Source organism: Dryas octopetala, chromosome 6 (assembly GCF_963921425.1).
Source record: "Dryas octopetala chromosome 6, drDryOcto1.1, whole genome shotgun sequence".
NCBI classification, from domain to species: Eukaryota; Viridiplantae; Streptophyta; class Magnoliopsida; order Rosales; family Rosaceae; genus Dryas; species Dryas octopetala.
The window spans coordinates 18706727-18728033 of NC_141371.1; the positions used below are offsets into that span (position 1 = coordinate 18706727).

At 37.7% G+C, this 21307-nt stretch overlaps 2 long non-coding RNA genes across 2 annotated transcripts in view; both read left to right on the top strand.

Annotated features, from left to right (window-relative positions):
* The first annotated feature begins 791 nt into the window (after nt 1-791).
* The window catches only part of LOC147283039 (uncharacterized), a 58295-nt gene continuing 37779 nt past the window's right edge, over nt 792-21307 (top strand). Inside the window, exon 1 of the long non-coding RNA XR_015123032.1 lies at nt 792-872. This is a non-coding gene — a long non-coding RNA (uncharacterized LOC147283039). The remainder of the gene's footprint in view (nt 873-21307) is intronic.
* On the top strand, nt 18338-21069 carry LOC147283040 (uncharacterized). The gene is made up of 4 exons (XR_015123118.1): nt 18338-19088; nt 19182-19396; nt 19600-19689; nt 20764-21069. It is a non-coding gene; the product is annotated as an uncharacterized LOC147283040 (long non-coding RNA).

Genomic DNA, 21307 nt, shown 5'->3' on the forward strand with positions numbered 1-21307 from the left:
ATCCTTTTTGCCTCAATAAAAGGCGCATATCCTCACTACAACAAAAACAGGATATGACAACGTCAATAATACAACGCGCGAAATGATTGTTGTTGAAAGCACTCATTAACAACGTGCAATTAAGTGCCTGTTGTCGTACACTATTATTAATATTACTTTCACAACGTGCATAAAATACGTTATTAAAAACTTATACGACAACACATAGTGCGTGTTGCGAAATTTTTTCACATATGACCACTTATAATTGCTCGTTGTCATTTATTTAGGAAACAACAATGTTCGTTTGTTGTTGTGAAGTTCTCTAATAATGACTACGTGCATAAATTGTTGTTATATCCTGAAATTATTGGTGCCCAACCCATCACTGAAAAGAAATATTTGGCGCCTACATTTCAGCTCCAAGTCAGAAATCCCACTCTCACCTCATTTTCTGTCTCCTCTCTCCCCGGTTCTCTCTCTCTCTCTTCGGTTTCTCTCTCCCTCGCGCTGCACAATGCAACCGCCGCCATCACCGGCGCGTGAGGGCGCGTCCGGCGACGGCTGCCAGAGGTCAAAGGCCCACCAGCCTCGTCGTCCCTCCTTCTTGCCCTGCCTGGTCTCCGTTCAACTTAGGATATCCCAAAAACCCGAACCCAGTTCAAGGCCGATCGGGCCTCCGGCGAAGACTCGTCTTTTCCGGCGGATTTGAGGGCGGCGACCACTTGGGTTTTCTTCACAGGCCCCGGCGAGTTCAGCCATGGCCTCCCCTAGCTCCGACGACCCCTCATGGCGGCAAATAGAGAAATTTCAGGCCGGCGGCTTCTCCGGCCAGTTCGAGCTTTTCCGGCGAGATTTGACCCTTGATCCAGTTATGAGAAATGATCCTCTAGGTATGGGCTTTCTTTCCCCCTTGTTCTTGCGTGTCAATTTTGAGAATCTGGATATTTGAAATTTTAGGGATTGTACCCATTTCGGGTTTACCTTGAATTGAGCATATTTGAATGATTTTTCTGAGTTGTATTTCGTCCAATTGAAGTGCCTAGGTTGATTGGGGTTGATTTTTAGTTGAAAAACAAATTTTTTTTAGGATCTATCGCCGCTGCCACCACTGCCTCCGCCACTTGCGGCGGCGGGTCAGCGGTCGTTTGTCTCAATTTGCCCAAATTAAACTTCTAGGAGACCCTTGGAGGTTGTTTGGTGAGTTCTGTAAAATTTCCGCGTTGCTTATGTATTTCTATTTTGGACTATGTAATTGCTTAATTAAATTAAAATTGGACTTTGCCAATTGCTTGATCCTCACAAGAGATATAAGAGATCCATAAATGATTTGTCCAATGAAGTCCCAAGCTATTTTTAGATTGCTTTTGCAGTATGAGAGCCCTTCTATTGAAATGTGACTTCAAAATTAAAGGGAGAACTTGGGAATCACTTGCAAGGCCTTCAACAATTAAAAGGCTAATTTTGCTTGATTGAACAAAAAAATGTGCATCTTTAAAAATTTGTTGACATTTCATTAAGGCTAACTTGTTGTACATTTTTTTTTATTGAAATGGCAGGTTCATGAAAAGGAATTGCTCAAGAACTTGTGAAAAGAAGTCTTATTTGGTGATGACAAAGAGTACCTAAGCTTTATTGGAAGAGAATTATCTTTTTGTAGGTGGACTTTTGCTATTTTTAGGTATTGTAAGGTGGAATTTTGCTGTTTAGAAATGTCAAAGAGTTTGACACAGTAGGAGCATGTGTTGGATTTTAGGTGTTAGATTTTCAAGTAGACATTGAGAGTATATTTTGTGCTAGTATGTTGATTAACATGGTTGACTTGTGCTAAATAGTTGGTTTTTGTTTTTGACAGTTACTTGGTTGGTTGTATAAATGATATTAGTTCTATTTGGTCTATTTAATGAATGATATTGGTGGCTGGAAGATATGTTAATGATATTTAATTAGAAAATATTGCACCTTGGATGTGTTCATGAGCTAGGTTTACAAATTTAAATTTGTTTTATTGAAAAAATGTAAATTTTTATTTAATAACGTTCATATTTATGTGATGCAAAGAACAATGACAACAATAAAAGCATGTTGTCAAATGCAATAAGAATAACAACATGCACAAGATGTTGTGGAAAATACAACAACAATGTTTAAAAAACGCAGTTATAAGATACAACGTTTTTTACACGTTGTAGAAAAGTATTTAGCAACGTTCATTAACATTTTAGACAACTTCAAAAGCGCGTTGTTGAATGAGCAAAACTTTTAACAACTTCAAGATACGCAACGTGCATGCGAACGTTGTTAAACTGCTTTGACAACATTTCTCGCGCGTTGTCATATCCTGTTTTTCTTGTAGTGCCTTGACCATCTTGATTGACCTCTTGCTTCTTCTCAACTCGAAGTCGATTATTCATGGTTACTCTTGCTCCATATGGGCACTTGCTTTCAAAATGTCCACTCTCCTTATCATAAAAACATAATTTCTCTTTCTTGATATCTCTAACCAACTTTTTTTCCAGCATAAATCTCTCATAGTTGTGCTTCTCTAGCCAAAATTGCTTCCACTAACTCTGAGTATGTCAACAATCTTAGTCCAACTAAGTACTTTCGAATTCCATCTCTTAAACCTTGAATGAACTCGACTATTTTCGTGTACATCCTTAGTTCTTCATCAACTACATGATTTCAGGTCTTACTTCACAAATTCTCGAGTGAACTTAATCATATCCTCACTATCCAAACAAGCACCAAAAAAATGGTCAATATTAAAGCATATAGAAAACAGTTCAAACGAGCTTTCATCTAATATTCTTTACCTCTCACAACCCAAAAAAAAGTATGCATCAGAGGTACTTGCCTTGAGAATACTTGAGACCTCAATGTTCGTCACGAGTGTGTCAAAATCTCATATACCCCCAAACCAAATACATCATGCAACCCAATTTCGAAGTCTAAGAAGTATTGAATTCTTAAACCATTCATCACAGGCTAACATAAATCGATTGAGCTAAATAGCTTCCATCTTCTCCTATTTCAGTTTCTAAAGCTACAGAGAAATAACGACTAATGAGCAACTGCTCAAACTTTTTCCAAATCAATCTTGCTCCATTCATTCGAGTGCATTCAGACGTCTGCCAAGTTCTTGTTCTCCTTTGAGGAGGTGAGTTACCATTCTCACTCTATATTCAGGTGGTACCTTCAAAAAATCAAATCTTCCTTAAATACTCTCGATCCAACTTGCAGACTTTTCCTTCTCGGAGATTCCCCAAATCTCATAGGAGTCAGCTCTATAAAGTCATCAAAATACTTAGCTTATCGCTTAGGCTCTTGTTCCTAAGAGTCTCTTAAAATCGAACTTGATCTTCCAAATAACATTGGTCTAGATCATCCATAGGTTGTGCACAATGGTGAGGTCAAGACAGTATCTTGTCAACTTGATTAACCCAACTAAAAGGAATAACAATCATCTCCATGAACCGACTCTGAAGAAGAAAACCAACGCACATTCAAGAGATGGACCCTAAAAATTTGTAGAAACAACGTTCAACCACAATTTAAAAGAAGATTTTTGAATTCGAAACAAAAGACTTGGGTTTTACTCTCAACAAATCTTTTGAAATCCAAAAAGTAATTCTCAAGAGATTTCAAAACAAACCTTGCATTTTACACACATTTTCAAAATAAGAACTATTTGAAAATACTTCACCAGAATTTCAAAAGAAAACCTTTGAGAAAATAATCATGCAAAAGCCAATAAGAAATTTAACAACTTCAAAGATAAACATTTGCAAACAAATTAGTTCTGAATACCTTTTTTAAAAGCATTGCTCTTATACCACTTTCTGTCACACCCTGAACTCCAGGTATGCAATATGATACCCACCTTGAATTCCCCAAAAGATTAATACTACTAAATCAAGTATTAATTCTCCCAAGATACTCAAGGCGGTACGGGTTGGATCAGAGATAATAAATAGCAGAAAACATGAGAAGTAAAAATAAAACTTCTTTGCAAAACCAACCCCCAAGGTTGTAGTAGTTCATTGCAACCTTGAAGAATTAAATAAATTAGACATACAAAGTAAACGTAAGATAAAGGTTTCAAAGCTACACAAACGTAAAATCAAAAGGTAAATAGCTCAAAACCATCTCTAAACAATAGAGGAAAATTCATTCAAAACATACTCGATATGAAAAAATAATTAAATGACATCACCAATTAAATCCAAGTAGTTCACAAGTCTCACGATCCTACTTTACTCGACCCTTGTCCAAGTTCGTCTCTTTATCGTGCTTCATACCTATAAAAACATCCAATAAACAAGGAACAAACAAATGTATGGGTAAGTATCACATACGATCATAGCTTCCCCTCAGGGAACCCTAGCTAGTTTGAAAACCACAAAACCTTTTTCAGTGTAAATCATTGTGGATATCATTTTATGTTGGATCCTCAAATTATCAACATAAGTTCTTCAAACTTTCCTTTGAAATCATTTCAAAACATTAATGACTCGGTTGTACATGTACATAATTATAATCATGTAATTTCATAACAAATCATTCATACCTGATGGTCGATACACAATGGTACAACTATGATGTCAGTCGTAATAAATAAACAGCTATCATAGTGAGAGTGCCACAGTAAACAGAGATAGGAACTCGCATTTGGGTAACCATACCACATGCCACCTGATCAGTTATGAGCATTTGATTTGCACAGGCATATGTCGCAACATAATTGCCTTGGCTAGGCCTTTCATAACTTTAATGATCATTTCTTCTAGAAGGTTTAGGGACTTAAACCCAAGGTCACCAGTTATTCTACATTTACTCTCAAACCCATCACAATAAACATAATAATCATAGCGTGTTATAATAATTTAAAATCACGCACACACACACAAAGTTCATAGTCAGGAATGTAGGATAAATCCCCCTATCTGGAATCCAATGCTCTTCTTGTGTATGCATCCCCATCCATCAAGAAACCATCCGCTTTCTTGTCACGTCACAAAGAAATCCTTCAATAACTGGTGTCCTGGTATCCAACATACGACAACTTAGGCAAAAGTTAAGTTCAACACAATTTCATGAAGACCCTTCCTCTTGGGTCACACGTCCTTAAGAGACTCTAGTCCTAAGTAGACCAAACTCTTCTCTTTAGGGTTTATTAGTTTTAAGTTTTATCTTAAAGTCAAACAATTTGACTAATTGCTTTAATCCAAAGCAATTGCACAAATTAATTTAAATTAAATCAAACCTAAGTACTATCAAAGTAACTTAATTAATAACCACTAATTAAATAAGATTAATAATGGCTTAAGTCCAACTTAATCTCTATCATAGGGTCATGCTAAGCATAACATGTTATTAGCCTTAAAATAAATCTCCAAATTAAGGCTACAACTAATCATGCTTAATTAACCAAATAAATTAAGCAATTAAATCTCCAAAATAAACCTAGGCATGCTTAATTAATAAATAAATCCTACTTAATTAATCTAAGCATGCAACCTAATATTAAAGCTTAAGAAAAATAAATAAAAAGAAATGTTAGAACACTTACTCCGTTATAGACATCCTTAGCTAAACTCCACTAAGTTCTTCAAGCTTGAGACTTCTCCTTCACGAAAAGACTTCAAAATATTTTATTAGGAGGAAGCTTCTTAAAAATATGAGTTTGCTCTAGAATGGAAAGAATAAAAATCTCTCTAGAGAGAGAAAGAGAAACCAAAATGAAACGACCCAAACCTCGGGTCCATAAAAATACTGAACCTCAACCTTTTTAAACCTATTTTCTCTTTTTTTTGAGCCATGCACAACAACATAAATAAATACAATTTTACCAAAAACATTAAATCAAAAACATTGTGTAAAAACAATTAAATAAAACTCCTGAGTCCCATTGTCTCGTCTTCTCCCCACTGCTTCCTCAGCCCTGCTTAACCTGCAAAACAACTACAACCACACTGCACCATATCCATGGTGCACCGGGTCAATCAAACAAATAACCCGGTAAGCTCACTAGAGCTCGTATGAGTGAAATGATGAAATAATTATCCTTAAATCTCATATTTAATAATGATCCACAATATAATAATAATAATAATCACTCCATCATTCTGGCCAATCAATTGCCTAATCGTCAACTATTAACCTCAACATCAATCTTTCACATCCTAATTAATAACTTCAAACACAATTATATGCCTATACCATATCTCTAACTGATTCACGATAATCCAATCCACTCATCATATTCCATAATCTTATGACAAATCATCAACATTCCCATCCTCAAGATTCAAGCCTAAACTTAACCAAATCCTAGCAAACACTACAGACAAGCAACCAAACAAACAAATAGACTATCGCTCTTTGAAAATCCCCCTAATCTCACTCTTTGGAATCCCCTAGCTTTAAAACCTTTTCACAAATTCATTTTCGAAAATCATCTCAAAACTGTAAATCAATCTCTGAAGAACGATTAATGCTCTCAAAATACTCCACAATTGAAACTTCTCGCCACTCTAGTACCCGAAGAACTGCTGGTCATATACTGAGGTAACTAAACTTGCCACATCCCGTGCATAGGCACGAGCAGGCAGATAAGCTCGCCACTTCCCGTGCAGAGCCAATCAATGCACGGGCAGGCAGGTAAGCTCGCCACTTCCCGTGCAGAGCAAATCGATACACGGGCAGGCAGGAATGCTCGCCACTTCTCGTGCAGAGCGAATTAATGCACGAGTAGGCAGGATACTCGCCACTTTTCGTGCAGAGCGTATCAATGCACGAGCAGGCAGGATGCTCGCCACTTCTCGTGCAGAGCGAATCAATGCACGAGCAGGCAGGTAACTAGGCTCGCCACTTCCCGTACAGAGCGAATCGATGCACGGGCAGGCAGGTATTCTCGCACAACCTCAATCACAACATTCCCAAACCATCTCATAAATATCCTTGTTTCGCAATATAACGCCTCTTGTATTTCTTTTCAGACTCACATCGACATAGGCGTCATCATCAACCCTTACTGTTTTGTCCGAATTACACCGAATCTTTTCGGAAGTTGATTCCTACTCACGACCCATCACTTGTCTGTCACTCAAATCATACTAACATTTCCTCAATAATTAATTTGATCGTTTTGTATAATAACTGTCTATTCATCATTCACTAACCTCAACAATAAACATTCCTTAGCCTCAAATCCTCGTCAAATCATTCCCATGATTCAAATCCTACACCTAGCCTTCTCTAACATAAGTCAACAAACACACAAAACAGACAATTCATTAACAGTACTCTACATTAAAGTCTGATAAGTATCACTCATAATTTAACTACGTAAAAGACCGAAATACCCTTCACGGTGCCATTGCTCGGATACCAAATCCGGCAGCATAACGGCATCGGGAATGAGATTTCTCGAGCCCATGTACCTGTTAAGACCAGACAACCAACTTAAATATATACAGAATTCACAACTGGTCGTTAAATCGTCCAAAACGGGCGGCCGCCACCACACACGGTGGCTGCCCGGCTTTATACAACACAAAAATTTCACAAAACTCACCAAACAACCTCCAAGGATCTCCTAGAAGTTCAATGTAGGCAAAAAGAGACACACTGCCACTGACCCGCCGCCACAAGTGGCGGAGGCAGTGGTGGCAGTGGCGGCACAATCTAAGAAAATGATTTTTCAACTAAAAACTCAACCCAAATTCAACCTAGGTACTTCAATTGGATGAAAAACAACTCAGAAATCATTCAAGTAGGCTCAATTCAAGGCAAACCCGAAATGGGTACAAGCCCTAAAATTTCAAATCTTTAGATTCTCAAAATTGACACGCAATAACAAGGGGGAAAGAAGGCTCATACCTCGAGGATCATTTTTGACAACTTGACCGACGGCCAAATCTCACTGGAAATGGCCGAAAACGGCGGCGGAAGCTGGCGGCCGACTTGGCTTCCCGAGCTCATTGCTCCGTCTTGGAGCATCGTCTAGATGAACGGAGCCCATGGTTGAACTCGCCGTGGTGAGAGGAAGAGGATCCAGTAAGTCCGGTGTCCCGTCGTCGCCGGAAAAATGAGATCGCCGGCGTGAGCAGTGTTTTCTCTCGACTGTTCCTGCGCGTGGAAGAGCTTGCCGGTGCATGGGAGACGCGAGGGAGGATGGCCGGCAGCTAGGGGTCACGTCAGTGGCCTTCGGCCGTCGTGGGTTGGCCGGCGAAGGTGAGTTCTCACCGGAGCTGGCCGTGCACAGAGAGAGGGAAGAGAAGCCGAGAGAGAGTCGGGGAGAGAGGAAATAAAAAATAGAGAAAGAATGTTCTAGAGAGAGAAAGAGAGATCCTTGACTTTTTGGATTTTAAAAACCACTTTTGTAAAAATTACAAGTGTGCCACTCACTTCACATGTCCGTATCTTTCAAACCGTAACTCCGATTGACGCGTGCCGCGTGTCTATGAAATCGTGAGCTCGAGACCTATCCAACGGATCCAAAGTCAAAGTCAAAAGTCCACAAAATTTAAAAGTCAACTTTTGGGTCAAGCCCAATTTAAAACAAAATTTTAAAAATTAACCCAAAACCTTTTTAAATTCCGAATAATTTCTCAAAATCTTTAAAATAAATATTCAAAATATTTAAAATAATTATCTGAAAAATACGGGGTCTCACACAAAAGTAGAGTGAGAAGCTCTCAAACTCTATTTGGTGATGCAAGTGCAAATGAGGTACAATGGTCTTTATTTATTGGCACAAGAGGTTGAGAAGAAGTTGTAAGTTTCCAATATGGAAAAAATTGCACTAAAAATGCACTAACAAGAGAGGGAATCCGAATTGGGTTAAATGGAGATCCGTGGGTTGAAAAAAGGGTGTATTTTGTGAGAGGAAATGGGCAAAACCGGCTAGGGAGACATGCGAGTCACGCAGGTTGACCTGCGGGTCAAGGTGACCCATCCGGTTTTAACCGGATCATCCAATGGAATGGATAAGTTGCTTTAATGAGACTGAACGGTCAAAATTAAAAGGCGAGATCTCCTTCCGTGCTGCACCACAGCCCCGTGCACTCGCTTAGTCAGTGCCTACTGGGCTTCTCGCCATACTCGCAGGGCCAATGGCAGCGCGCCATGTGGGCGACTACTGCCCAGTCATCATATCTTTTTAATTTCTTTTCTTTTACTATTTTTCTAATTTCTCCAACTTTGGAAATTCACCAAAGATAGCACGGGACTCCAACTAATTTTTCGAAAATCCTACGACCTCGTCTTGATGAGTACTAATTTTCTATGACCTCAAAATAGTTAAATCACTTCCAGAAAAATTATGAAAAATCCTCCTCTCATAATTTAATTCTGAAAAATGAAAATAAATAAAATAATCACCAAACTCTTGAATTTCCTTTTCCAAAATTCACTTCCACAAACCTAAACTCTAGAACCACAATCAAAGGTCTAAGTTAGTTAAAACAAAGTTAAGGAAAACTCTAATTCCTTTAAACAAATCTTAAGAACAAGGTTGAAAAGCTTAAGTAACAAAATTACCATAAGCCGAAAATTCGGGTTGTTACATCTAGAAAGTTGCTTAAGTTGTTACATCTAGAAAGTTGCTTAAGTATTTCATGTGTCCCAGTCAAAAAAGAGTGTGTCTAACATCCCTCAAGTGATGCCTTTGATTGGTTTACCACTCGAACCTAACATGTCTTACGTGGAAGGACCTATTTCTATCTTAGCTTACGAGACGAAACATCTTAGGAATAAGAAGGTACCACTTGTGAAAGTTCAGTGGCAGCGCCATGCAGTCAAGGAAGCAACATGGGAACTGGAATCCGACATGAGGAAGAGATACCCACATCTCTTCAGTTAACTAAGGTAATCTTGAGGACGAGATTTGTTCTAAGTAGGGGAGGATGTGAGACCCGAAAATTTCCAAATTTATTTTGGGATTTTTCCTTAATTTCTAGAATTTTTGTAGAAATTTTTTGTGGAAAATCTTATTTTTCTACTTTGAGCTTTAATTTTTGTACCAACTTTGACTAAGGTTTTGACCCAAGTTAGACCTTAGAAAGGCAGTACTTTTACCCACAGACCTAACGGTGCAAGTCTTGTATTATTTCGAGTACGGAAAATTATTTTATGAATTTCCTAAGTTTTCTTTTTTCTTTAAGGTATTTTATTTTAGTTTGTGGAGCTTGAATTTTCTGGAATTCTTCCAAGGACAAATTAGTAACTTCACCCTATAATTAATTAGTACTAGTTGATACGAATCCATAGTATTTTTTGTGGTATTTTTTCAAGTTCTGAGCTATTTTTAATTAATTTTTGAAGTTGGTAGAATATATAGGAAAATAAATGGAGCCACCAGATTGCGCCACGTGGCACAATCTGGAGTGTCCATCGTAATGCAGCCCAAATCCAACGGCAGCATGTGCAGCCACTTGCATGCACTCAAGACACGTGTCCCCACCACGTTGCACCAAGTTGTGACGGTTGACTGGAGTCAACCCGATCAACCCAAGTTTTCTCACTCCAGCTCTCCTATAAATAGTGTCGCACCCTCAGCTACTCACTTGCACGAAAATCGAGAGAGCTTTTCTCTCTTCTCTTTCACTTCAAAACTTCTTTTAGTCATAACTTCAGTTCTAGAACTCTGATCGATGATCTGTTTTCTCCTACGCGATCGTGGCGACGAGCTTTTCGATTCTAGTAGTGTGAAGACTAGGTTTCAGTGAAGTTTTAAGAAAGACATTTCTGAGCTTCATAGTTAAAATCTTGATCCATGTTGAAGTTCTACTGAAATTTGGTTAAATTAATTTCTTGTTAATCAGACTCTTTTAATCTTTTTTACTTAGCAAGTCTAGTGGTACCAAGACTCTGCATGTGGGAGGTCTTCAACAAATATACCCTTAACCCAGTTTTTTTAATCTGTTGTTATTTAAGTTGTGGTTATAGACAAACGTTGCTTAACTGTTGTTATAAAAAGAATTTAATAAATATGAGGTCATATCAGTGGTATCCAAACGACGAGATGACTAAGGTCAATCCATGAGCATATGAACGTTGAGTACTAAGCCAGAGCTCCCTTAGTTTCCCCATGCACTGACTTGGTCTCGTTGTAGATTCTATCTAATCAACCTCCTCGACAATAAATTAAAATGAATCTAGATAGAAACTAAACAGTCTAACGTGACTTTTTACTTCGGGGAGCAAGGTCATGTTGAATCAAGAATTCAGAGAAGCCTAGCAATTATGCTAGTGCCAAATCTCTGAATTTTACCTAGTCTTAACGAACAAAGGTGGGGGGTACGTTTAGTACGTTCCTAATAGCTGTTGTCAGATTCAGATCTCCAGTTTTTGTAACGCCCCGAACCTCGGGCCCATAAAACACTGAAATATCAACCTTTTAAATTTGTTTTCTCTTTTCTTTGAGCCATGCACATAAATATAACTAAAAACAATTTTACCAAAAACATTTAAACGAAAACATTGTGTAAAAACAATTAAATAAATCTCGCTGAGTCCCACTACCTCGACTTCTCTTCACTGCCTCCTCAGCCTGCTTAACCTGCAAAAAATTAACCACATTGCACCATATCCATGGTACACCGAGTCATTTAAACAAATAACCTGGTAAGCTCACTAGAGCTCGTATGAGTGAAATAACAAAATAATTAATCTCAATAATATCCTCAAATTCCATACTCAAAATAATCCACAAGAGTATCCATAATTACTCAATCACATCACGAATTCATCAACAAATATCCAAGCATCAAGATAAATATAATTCCTTAAATTCACATCATAATCCCATCAAAAATAATAATAATTATTCTGCCATTCAAATGCCTAAACGTCAACTATTAACCTCAATCTCGAATCGTTCACTTCCTAACTCATAACCTCAATGCATAATTCATTCATCAATGTCCATCCTCAAGATTCAAGCCTACTTACCAAGTCCTAGCCAAACCAAATCCTAGCAACCAAATGCACACAAGAAATCAAACAACAGTTAAATTAGCTAATTTCACTCGCGTCGCTCTTTGAAATCCCCCTAATCTCACTCTTTGGAATCCCCCAGCTTAAAACCTTTTCACAAATCCATTTCTGAAAATCATCTCAAATGAACCTCGATATACTGAAAAAGCAAGAAACTTCCAAGCGGAGAAATAACCAATCTAAACTGAAATTATCTTTATAATTGATATACCAAAACACTTGTACTTTAAACTCACACCATACTTGTACCCATACTTTAGACAATGTCCTGGCCACAATCCCACGCACGGGCAGGCTCAAATCCTGGCCACAATCTCGTACGAAGGGTCGCTCCGCCAAGCAGGCTCACATCCTGGCCACAATCTCGTACGGAGGGTCACTCCGCCAAGCAGGCTCACATCCTGGCCACCATCTCGTACGGAGGGTCACTCTGAACGAGCAGGCTCGTATTCTGGCCACAATCTCGTACGGATGACCCTTCCGCACGAGCAGGCTCGACCGGTTAACACGTGCATTTACACAGCAGTTTTTGAATACTCCTTTCAAAATTCTCTTTAACAATCCAACTCATCAAACATATATCTTTCCTCAAATCACAACGTCTCAATTTTTAAAGTCATTAACAGAAAATCATTGAAGAAGGTTTAAATAAGAATTCTCAACTCAAATTCACCATTAAATTCACCATTAAATCAATGAAATCAAAATCATTTAGAAACATAAACATTTAAAACAAAGTCCACTCACATTTCCAACCCACAACATTCCACCCACAATTTACTCCGTGCTATGCCGAATCCTTCCGAAATTGATTCCCGCTCATAAACCATCACTTGTCTGTCCTCGAAACATACCGACACTTCCTCAATAATTAATTTGATCGTTTTGTATATAATAACTGCCTAATCATCAATCATTAACCTCGACAATAAACAATCGTTCTCTAATTCGGTGACTCTCCTTAAAGCAACTCTATAATTTCCCAATTAATTCCTTAGCCTCAAATCCTCGTCAATTCATTCTCCTAATTCAAATCCTACACCTAGTCTTCTCTAACGTAAAGCAGCAAATCCATAAAACAGACAATTAAACCACGGTACTCAACAATATAAACAGATAAGTTTCACTCACAGTCTAACCACGCGAAAAGACCGAAATGCCTTTCTTGGCTCCTTTGCTCGGATCTCCAATCGGACAGCATAACGGCATCGGGAATGAGATTTCTCGAGCCCGTGTACCTTTGAAAGACTCCCTGGAGTTTCTGAAGACGCACAACGATCGAGAAAAACCACCAAAATCGCCGTGGCTGGGTCGACGGCCAATTCTCGCCGAAAATGGCCGAAACTGGCCATCTTAGCCTCGATCTGCCGTCGGGGAGCGTCGGGTGGATGATCGGAGCACACCACCGTGCTCGGCTCGACGAGTAGAAGAAGATGAGGGTGGTCGCCGGCCTCGAACTCGCCGGAAAAGTCGGGTCGACGCCGGAGCTCCACGGATCGGCCTTGCACTGGATCTCGAGTCTCGGACGTTTCTGGGCTGCGCCGCCATCAGGGGGAGGAAGAGGGGAGGGAGACGACCACGTCTGGGCTTCAACCTCCGGCAGCCGTCGCCGGACGCGCCCTCACGCGCTGGTGATAGCGGCGGCTGCACTGTGCAGCGAGGGAGAGAGAATCGCGCAGAGAGAGGGAGAGAGAGAGAGAGAGAGAGAGAGAGAGAGAGAGGAGAGATAACTGACTTTTGGGGTTTTAAAACCCACCTTTCCAAAAAATACAAGTTTGCCACTCGCTTCAAAAGCCCGTATCTTTCAAACCGTAGCTCCGATTGACGCATGCCGCGTGTCTACGAACTCGTGGGTTCGAGACCTACCTAACGAGTCCAAAGTCAAAATCAAAAGCCCATTTAATTTAAAAGTCAACTTTGGGTCACACCCAATTTAAAACAAAAATTAAAAATTAACCCAAAACCATTTTAAATTCCAAATAAATTCTTAAAATCCTTAAAATAAATTGTCAAAATATTTAAAAAAATTCTTTGAAAAATACGGGGTCTTACAGTTTTCAGCATATACAAGTGGGACCCAGACACAGGAAAGGGATTAGGCAAGGGACACACTTTGGTAAAACATGTAGGGGGAAGGTACCATATCTCGGTTATTGGATTTCCTGTCTATTTTTTGTACTATATGTATATGGTTTTTTCACAAAGAAGTGCATGATTTTTGTATGACATATTTTTGTATGGTTTTTCTTTGTGTGGTACCTTGGGCGACCTGAGAGTAAGCTAGAGGCACATGTTGTGACATTGAGTTTCGATCCCCTAAACCTCCAGAAGGATAAGTACAGACTGGTTAGTCGAATGTCCTTCTGGGGAGACAAACCAATGTGGTATTATCAGGTAAATGGATACTCTCGTAACAGTATCAAGGTGGTGGTTGAATTGCCAATACTGGTGGTTGGCCTGTATGTGATAGGTCGCACGTACGTTTCTGAACTATGTCACGTGACATGAATGATTTTCACTAAATAAGCTGTATGAGCATGCAAAGGTTTTGGTCATTGATTATTGGCATTATCATCATTATCGTTATCCATTATTATATTGGCATTGGTTACAATATTATTGGTATTAATATCATGTTTTTGGGTGTGCATTGCTTTTAACTATTTTCCTTAAAATCCTATACTTTCGAATATTGTTTTCAAACCTAACTAGGATTTCCCCCGAGGGGAAGCGATGAACGTATGTGACGCTTACCCCTACTGTAGTCGTGTGAGTGCAGATAATCTAGTTGTTGGCGACCAGGATTGAGGTCGTGGGCGTGACACTTGCAGCTTGTCAGTTTTAGCCTTGTTATCTGGTTTAGATCCTTTCTTTAGATCCGTGGTGATGTTTTTCTTTCATCCTCGTAGGTGGCATATCTCATTGGTTACCTATGAGTCCAATTTGTTGCACCACTTTATTGATGATTGAGTCACTCTGGCGTGGGTTAGACTATCCTGACATATATGTTTATCTACTTTTTTTCATTATCTACTGCTTTATTATGTAGCACTAGGGTTAGTGTATTTGAAACATATAACCTTCACGATTTGGTACTCTTTATTATTAATTATAATATGAGATATATTCAGTCATTTTTTTCGTTGCATTTTTACTATTTTGATCCAACCTGGGTTTTAAAAAAAAAAAGAGCTTAACCCGTTTTAGATAACTTGGGAATATAATACTTGGGTAAGGGGTATTATAGTCTTAGGATCTTTAAGACAGGTTCCGTTGTGGCGTTTCCAGGTTGAGGGCGTCACATAAAGAATGTTCATGAAGCTTGATAATGAAGTTGGTTGGTTACTGAACGTGGAACCGGTTTGACCATGTAGTTTAGGTAATTATTTTGGTGAGGGTTTGATCCCGTTCAAATTTTTATATTAATTTCCTTAATTAATTGTCAGAGTTGGATTAATAATTGGATATCATGTATTTTAGAGAAACTCTGTTCGAGATCGATTGGATAAAGGAAAGTTGAGTTGAGGTTGTGTTGATTGAGGAATGATTCCCGCTAAGGTAGGGTTTCACCCCATTTCGTTTACATAAAGTATATTGGTACTGGAAATTGATTAGTTTGGATAGATTATGAAACTTGGTTGGTTTTGTATTGGCATTAGGGTTTTGGAATGGTCATTTGGAACCAATGATAATGGTGTCATAAAGACGACTCAAGGATTGCTTAGATTGGCATGTGGGATTAGGCTAAGCTATGGATGCTAGGTAGGGGGTGCACATGCGCATACTCTGGCTAGTGGTCACTACAAGAAAAACATTAATAGATATCACTATTTTAATATCAGTTTTTATAAAAACTGATATTGTAAAGTTTTAGATATCGGTTAATTTTTTAGACAATTTCTTAATTCATTAACATATCACTAGTTTTAGTTTTTTTTTTGGCTTAATTGTGTTTTTACCACCCAAAGTTTGGGGTGATTCCCACTTTACCACCCAGAACTTTATTTGTCCCACTTTACCACCCAAAGTTTACATTGATTCTCACTTTACCACCCAGAACTTTATCTGTCCCACTTTACCACCCAAAGTTTACATTGATTCTCACTTTACCACCCAAAGTTTACATTGATTCCTACTTTACCCCCTGAATCTAAAGTGACAGAATAAACGGAAAAAGGTTAACTGGGACACGAAAAATAGTTTTGGGTGGTAAAGTGGGAATCAATGTAAACTTTGGGTGGTAAAGTGGGACAAATAAATTTCTGGGTGGTAAAGTGGGAATCAATGTAAATTTTGGGTGGTAAAGTGGGACAAATAAAGTTTTAGGTGGTAAAGTGGGAATTAATGTAAACTTTGGGTGGTAAAAATACAATTAAGCCTTTTTTTTTCGATATCTTAATTTTGCACTTTTGATTAACTTTTTTTAAAAAACTGACACGTAAAAGTCATATCTGATAACTATATTTCACCTAAAAAAACACAGGGTCCCGACTTAAAAATTTTAGCCAGGTTTCCCAACTCCCCAGTCACGACACAGACATTCCCTCAGACTCCTTTTTTCTTCTTTGGCTCAGACACTCTCCTTCTCTCTCACTCACTCGATCAATCACCCAGCTCAATCCTTCTCTCTCGTTCTCATTCTCAGTCAATCTTGGCGTTGCCACTGTCAGAAGTCCTTGGCGTCGGTGGCTCTCATTCTCCCTCCTCTCTTTTGCGTCGATGACGTCCTTTGGTTACGGCGTCGATCAACTAGAGTGTGGAAATTGTAAGCTCAATCCCTCATGTCTTTTGCTCTTTCCCCTTCTCTGTACCTCCTCCTCGTGGGTTTCTTCTTTCTAAAAATAGGGTTTCAAATTAGGGGTTTTTTGTGGTTTTTGTTTTTGTTCAAATTTGGGGTTTTCTTAGTTCGTTTGTACTGGTCTCCAGAAAATTAATCAAGAACGAGTAATGCAACTCTCTCTCTCTCTCTCTCTCTCTCTCTCTCTCTCTCTCTTCTTCTCTTCCATTAAACAAATCTCGGAGTTAAGAATCAATTTGGGTTTCAGTCTCAAATCTAAGGCATTTCGGAAAGAAATTTAATTACATTCACCGCAAACACTTGGTAATAAATGGGTCAATGAGGGTTTTAGTTTTAGATCTAGGGCCTTTTGTCCACCATCTTGTTATGTTTGGAGTTTGGGTCAGGTATTTTCGCACTTTTGATCATTAATTATAGTAATTCAATGATAATTATGTTTGAATAAGCTTATGCAGAATTTGGGTATTGCGATCTTGGTCACTAGAACAAAATTAAGGTTTTATCGGCTATACTTTACAGGTTAGCTTCTTCTCATTTTGATTTGATTTTGTTCAATTTCTTCACAATTATATGAGGCTTAATTAAATACTTCTCTTTATTTCTTCTTCTGTGTTTGGTACAGGAAACCATTAGCCTAATGAGAAAGACAAAGCTACTCTGCAACATTGCACGCCAACTGCTTGACAAATTCTTCACTAGAACAAAAAAAAAAATGTTAGCCTTTAATTTGTTATGAGATAATGAAGCAAAACTCTTTAGCTATTTAGTTGCTATCAATATATATATATATATTACATTCTACTTGGTGTTTCATAATATGGTCATATACTAATTAATTTAGTTGCTAAGGAATAAGTATATAGGTTTGGGTTTGATTATGATTGTGCTATCTTCCATAGGCTATTTATTCTTTACTTTGGCTATTTATGTGAAACGAAAAAGTATTGGCATAAAGCTCCTTGTATCCGTGCATACTTATAGAACTATATATATGTATATATATCAAAAAAAGCATGCTTATAATTTTCATATAAAGCAGAGAGAGGAAGAGGGAGAGGGAGAGAGAGAGAGAGAGAGAGAGAGAGAGAGAGAGAGAAAAAAAAACATTTTTGGATATGGGCATTAGATTTTGGTATATGCCTGAGTGTTCGATCTGTTTGTTATCCCGAGGTTCTAGTGTCCTGTAGCATATCCATACACAATTACAAGTGCCATGTCCTATTGATGTAGGCACATAAAACTTCTGAGATCCAATCGAATTCCAAAGAAGTTCATATGGAGTTGTATTTTCTTTAAAATTTATTGTCCATGAGATTTAGGATTACAACTTGTCACACTTAAAGGCACATAATTTGTTCCTTATGATTATTGTGCAAGTTTTTGATTTTGAGATTTGATGATTAATGTTGCAGTTATAGATAATAAATTCATGACTTGATAATCTTTGAAGATATGATATAATCATGAACAAGAGACCGGACCGGGTGGGTACTATTAATTTAACTTTGTGATGCATGCATTTAGGAATGTGCCCAAGGTTTGTGTCTGAATGTTTTCTGAAGGTTTTAGGTTCCAGTAACTAGAGACTTACTAGTCTCATGTCCTACTGAGACAAGGACATTAGGTGATAAGTCCATGGAACATAGTTTTAATCCAAAACTTGAACTTGGTTCCAATAAAATTCTGTACTGCTAAACCTTCTTCAGGAGCCACTATACAGTCTTTGAATCTATTTCAGATGCTCCCTTTAAGTGAGTTGCAGCCTACAAATAAATAGTATTAGTTGATGATGTGACATTAACGTGGTAAGAGTATGATTGTAAGAAGACATTAGTCAAGGTTGTATCAAGATATGGAAATCCTGACACATTTGTGGTGTTGATGGCTCCATTCATTTATATAATTCTTGATACCCCTCTTTCCCTTCCTTTTTATTTTCTTGCTCATAAGTAGTGCTTGCTATGAACATTAAAAAAACCCTAAGAATGTAGTTTTATTTTTCATTGGCCTCTAAATGAATGACTTTATGTATGTCGATTAAAGATGTAAAATTATTTTGGAATCTCTTCCTCTTTGCTTATTCTATATTTGTGTTTATTTATCCCTGCATGTATTTTTGTTTTCATCTGAGGACTTAATATCTCTATTCTTAGGGCTCTATACTTGAGTATAACCTATTCTTATTGTTCTAGCCATGCTTCTTTAGGCAAGAACTATGAGAAGGTATGTGAGATGTGCCACATTACTCTCAACAAGATTGCAATTTCTGGTGACAATGGAACTATTACTCCTGCAGGAGTAAGGGTTGGTGAGTGATGTTAATTACATGTCAATTTGCTGTATTTTAAGTTTCAAAGGTTGTTGTGATGATTTTTAATAGATTTCCATGTTGACCACTCAGGTACCCCTGCTATGACGTCAAGTGGTTGTCTGGAGGCTGATTTTGAGACAATGGCTGATTTTCTCCTTAGAGCTGCACAAATTGCAACTGTAGTGCAAAGAGAGCATGGAAAGTTGCAAAAGGCTTTTCTGAAGGGTCTCCAGAGCAATAAGGATATTGTTGAGCTCCAGATAGAATGATATCTGAAATTTGATTTAAAATGTGAATACATGCAGGTTTGTTTCTAAAATTTAATTTATTGTAGTGTGGTTGCACTCCACTTCCCATAGGTGTCATGTATTAATCATATCATTCATTTTGTATCACTATTTCAATTAAGTATGTCAAGGAATTGAAGTTTTTGAATGAGTGCTCCACTGAAAAAGGATTAGTAGCAATGTCCTGCTGCAGTGTTGTTAACAAGTAATTTTATATGCAGATGTGGAGCCATGGACATTTGAGCAATACCTTGGTGAGGCAGTTTTTATTCCAGCAGGATGTCCTCATCAAGTGAGAAATTAATAGACAAGTAATTATACAGCTGAACAATTTATTCAATTAAGGAAGCTAGGCATTAATGTTCTATGTATATTAGAAATATTTGTGGCTTTCTTCTAGACTTGTTTGGTATGGTTAAATTCTTGTTTGATATTTAAAAAGAACTTGTATGCTTTTCTATAGATTTGTTTCATTGTACTTCTTATATGTCTGATCCATCTATATTCTACTGCATGAGTTTCTTTGAGTTCTTATGGTCATGAATAATCTTTTAGAGAGTTTGCAAAACAGAGAGAAAAGAAAAGAGAGTTTTAGGACTATAGACCCTTAATTTTAAGTACCCTGGTTAAAACAATACTAACTTAATGGAACTAAAGGATTTAAATTTAGGACTTCGAGCTTAAAAAATCTCAAATGAGCAGTTATAGATATATATATTTATATATAAAATATAGTGGTGTTTCACTCTCACTATATTGAGCTCTAATAGGTTCATTACTATTTAGCTAATAACATTGCTATCCTTTGTGCAGTTCTAACTTGGGAAACTTGTAAAAGGGAATTACAGGAGGAGGGGATGGCCTAGGATACTAGTTTGTTGCTAGTTTTAAAAACTTTGTTTTCTGGTTTTGCCTCTTTCTAATTTCTTCTCTGAGTATGTGTGTTTGGGTTGGTGGTGTGTGCATTAAAGAGTGTGTTTGGGTTGGTGGTCTGCATTTCTCTTCTATTTCCATTATTTTTTACTTGAATTATTGCTTAACTCTAGGCTGATACTGTGGCTACTCATTTATACGTTGCCTTTTGGGATTCTAGAAATGCAATCTTGATTAAATTCAATACTTGTTGCAATCTTATTAATGCTTTTGGCCTATATTTTCTTAATGCCCTTTGGGATCATTGCTGCAATCTTATTAATGCTTTTGGTCTATATTTTCTTAATGCCCTTTGGGATCCTTGCTGCAATCTTATTAATGCCCTTTGGGATCCTTGCTGCAATGTTATTAATGCAATCTTATTAAATTCAATACTTTTGGCCTATATTTTCTTAATGCCCTTTGAGATCTTTGCTGCAATCTTATTAATGACTTTTCTTTCTTGTTTTCAGTGGAGTCACCTGAAGAACAAGAGGAGCAGTTACACACAGGAACAAATAGATAAAGTCCGGGTTGAATGGGGAGATTTTGTTTCCATGAATTTTATTTAGACTGACATGCATGTTTTTGGTACGTTTTGAGCATTTTGCTGGGGATATGAAGATATATACTACCTAGTTGACATTCAAATCTTTTGTATAGGTAGAATTTAGGCCTAGCTTAATTGCACTGCCATGCCTTAATTATTTTGTACCTATTGGCATGTGTTTAATTAGGATCTAGCTAGAGATGGATTTTGGGAAGGTTATGGAGATAGAATAGTAATTTTGGGGTATATATGCATTGATGAGGGCTATCCATATTTTTATATGAATTTGTAATCAATTTTTGTTAACTTCATTACTGAGTTTAGATGTTGGATTAATTTATATGAATGGAAGAATTGAAGTTGGATTACTTTAGAAGCCTAATAATTGTTGTGTGGATGCTTATTTACTAATCAATTTCTATCCATATCAGAAGCCTATTACATATCAGATTATGTAAAAATGCAAC